The sequence below is a fragment of the Egretta garzetta genome, unplaced genomic scaffold (assembly GCF_000687185.1).
Source record: "Egretta garzetta isolate BGI_Z169 unplaced genomic scaffold, ASM68718v1 scaffold50, whole genome shotgun sequence".
NCBI lineage: Eukaryota > Metazoa > Chordata > Aves > Pelecaniformes > Ardeidae > Egretta > Egretta garzetta.
This window is the reverse complement of record NW_009258613.1, coordinates 479,804-483,589: the sequence shown is the minus strand read 5'-3', so window position 1 is coordinate 483,589 and position 3,786 is coordinate 479,804.

Sequence of the window (3,786 nt, the reverse complement as noted above, 5' to 3'; positions counted from 1 at the left end):
CCGAGCCGCAAGCAGTCCCCGAGCCGCGAGCAGTCCCCGAGCCCCGAGCAGTCTCCCCGCGACCGACCGACCGAACTAACCGCCCCCCCCCAAGCATGACGTTATATGGTATGGAATAGCCCTTTGGTCAGTTTGGGTTAGCTGTGCTAGCTGTGCTGTACTCCCAGCTTGTTATGCACCTGGACGAGCAGGAGAAGCTCAAAAAGTCCTTGAGTAGTCTGAGCACTACTTGGCAACAGCTGAAAACATCAGTGTGTTATCAACATTCTTCTGGTACTAAATCCAAAACACAGCACTGTGCTAGCTACTGTGAAGAAAATTAACTCTACCCCAGCCGAAACCAGGACAAGTACCCTGAAGTCTTTCTCCACAGGGCTGCTCTGAAAACATTCGTCCCCCAGTCTGTATTGATACTGGGGATTGCCTTGGCCCCGGTGCAGGACCTTGCACTTGATTTTGTTGAACTTCATGAGCTTTGCATGGGCCTACTTTTCAAGCCTGCCAAGGTCAAGAAAGATACTCAGACTCTGTTACCCACGCTGCCTCTAGCCATGTTGACTGGTGGCTGGGATGCTTCAAGAGTGAAATCAAGTGATGTGTTGCTGAACAACAGCTTCTGTGCCAAAGCTGAAGTGCTGAAAGTGGGTATCAGCGAGATGAGCCTCAACCTTCACTATTTACCAAAGGGCCGAACACAGGCCTCAGGAGGGACTCAGAGAGGGGCTCAGGGTGCTCCGACAGGAGAGCCAGCGGTAGTAGGACTGAACAGGTAGGGATCATAGAGTGCTCAGGGAGTGGACACAGGATGCTCCCTGCTGCCGAAGCAGATTGTCCTCAAATGCCCAGTGCCTATTGCACTGCTGACTGAGCTTTCCCTGTGGTCTTGGTTGTTCCTCAGCTTTGCCAGACCTTGGTAAGCTGATTTACTCACAGCCTGAGCACAGACCATGTTCTGGCATTTGAGGAATCCTGGTCTATAATTACCTAATGGGCTGTAGCAATGCAAATATTCCTGGGAGATCTGGTCTGAGAAAACAGTGCTGGGACTTTACTGAGAGAGCAGCGAAGACAAAACATGGTAATTAGAGTCGAGTCAAGTCAAGTGAGGTCTGTCCATTAAGTTCCCCTGTGTGGGACACCAGCAGGCATTCTTGTTATTTGGAGCCAGAGCCAAAGAGGGGGTCCCAGAGAAGTCCTGATTTCACATTCAAAACCATGCAAGGGATTGAAATGACAAGCAGACCATGAAAGGAGTGTCTGAATTAGTGGGCAGTTCTGCTGTGAAGTAAAGCATTAGCTAAGGTCAGAATGGGTTTGGCCGCATTCACGCTACTCTGCTATAAGGAAAAAGTTAGCTGCATGAATAAGGGTGTTTCTTGTTTCTCCTGTATCCTGTTCCAAGATACAGGTGATGGGCTAAGCAGTCAAAAAGAAATCAATACCTTTTACAGAACTGATCTTGCCCACAAACTTCAGCTTTTCTGGCTTGTGCTTTCAGTATGTTTTTCCTCACAGATCAGACTGAACGTTTTTTCTCAAGAGTGTCTTGTCCAATGACATTTCTTGGCTGGAGTTTCCTCTTCTCTGGCAGCAGCAGCACTGTACTTAATGCTTGAACACAAGGTGATGGCGGATTAAAATTGATGGCAGATTCAGCCCACCCCACATATGTGCCTCACCCTGCTGTGAGATAAGTAAATGGCAAGTGAAGCAGCTTTTGGACCGCCACAGTTTTCAGGCTACTGTGATAAGGCAAGTTGTGTTTAGGGTTAGCTCGCTTTTGGAGTTTAGATTTAAAACACTGTGGCATCGGCTCTGCCGTGAATGTTCAGCAGACAGCCAGTGACAGAACAATTTCAGCCAACCAGATTTAATCTGTCACTGCCTATGTGTCAGAGACCTAAAGGTAATCTGCAGCTGCAAGACAATCCTGTTTTAATCCAATTTATTTTCATCTATGAAAACTTTGTATTAGTCCTTTTTTTCTGAAGGAAATGGATGTCTCGTTTTATTAGGTTCCCACAGTTTGAAATTTTCCATCTATAAATAAACCATATGTGTATACACACACAAGTATATATTTGCCTTCAAAAAAAGATTTATCTCTCAGTATCTCACAAGTGCCAAGTATTCACAAATGTCAAGAATTCGCAAATTTGTTTTCCTAAAATTTTCTTTTGCATTTCCAATTAGCTCTGCAGAAGTTCCCATTATGTAAAGTCCTGCCTTTGCTGTAGCAGTACCAAATGTGTTTGAGATTTCTAGTCCATTTTCAGACTTTCTGCTGATTATCATTTATTTCTTCCCCAAACCTTTCTAGTTTCTTTTCTTGTCTTGTCTGCTGTGTCCAGATTTTCCTGCTTTGGAGATCACTTTGAGCAATTCTTCTTTTAGCCTTGTATTATTGTGCATAATCACACACATTGTTCTTCAGTATTTGAGAAAAAACAGAGATGTATTTTGATGTTTCAGTTTACTTTGCAACTGCCACAGAACAAAATGCTAACTAAAAGTCAACTCTCCAGAGCATTTCATGGTCTATTGAAAAGTTTTGCATTTGCTCAAGTGGATCATCAAATTGCAAGGCCTTGCAAGGATTTTTTTTCTACTTGAATAAAAATTGCTGATACAAATCAGATATGTTCTTAGTATAATCTTGTTTATTTGCAAAAAATGTGCATAAATCCTGTTTCTGTGTATGCAGAAGAAGCAAACATTGGTAGGAAGTTTCATCGCCCATAAAAGTGGGGGTGTGACTCCAGGGCCTGGACTCATAAAGACCAGCTTTAAGTTTCTCAAGATGACACCCAGAAGTCTTCCCTCTGCCTTTCTGCTGTTAATGTTCATGGCTTACAGGCCCTACCCCATCCTCTTTTTTCAACCACTAAAACCTTTCCTAATTTATCTTCCTTAGCTCTGGCCATGTACATTCCTGTTCAACTGAAGGCAGATCTGGACTGAGGGGCTATTCAAGCTGATCTCAGGGAGGTAGGCTGGAACTTCTGATGCTTTAAATTCAAAACAGCCTGGAGAAGACAATATTTGAGATTAACTCACTAATTTTATAATCATAAATTAACATTATTCAGAATCTTCCCTTTGTGCCCACTGTAGTCTTTTGATAAAACTTGTGTTGGAGAAGTCATGTTCCAAAAATAATCATTGTATGTTTTAGTAAACATTTCAGAAAGGACAAAAAATTCAGTCTGCGGCTCTTACATAAATCCAAAAGCTACAACTGGAAAGGCAACCTTTTAATCAGACTTTTACAAGCTTTTCTGTCTGGCAGTCTTTTTAATCCTTGATTGCAAAATTAAAGCAAGTGTTACATGGGACAATAGAATAGCTGGCAGCTCCCAAAAATTTCATCACCAGTACATCAGACCCGAGTAATGAAATATGCACAGTCAGTAAGGCTGTGCTGGCATGGGTAATTCAAAACAGAAAGCAAACAATGGGGAGAAAAATAAGGAGCAAATGTAAGGAGAAATTAGGCATTCACAAAGTCTCATGTAAGTTCATAAGTTTTCCAATCATTTAATTTTGGGGCTTTCAAAAACAATGTAAGTGATACAGGGGAAAAAAATCCAAGTTGTTCCATAAGAATCTTTAACATTTTTTTTTTTCCCCAGCTGTCAAATTAGCCCCGTCTCAGTGGCAAAAATGGCAGCATTCTCAGTGTGGAAATAATATAAACCAAAATCCAATTTTTAAAGTTCCCGTAAGATACCGAGTACCTTTTTTGCATCACAGCAACCAAATGAGTCAGCCTTTTCCTGCTGCATA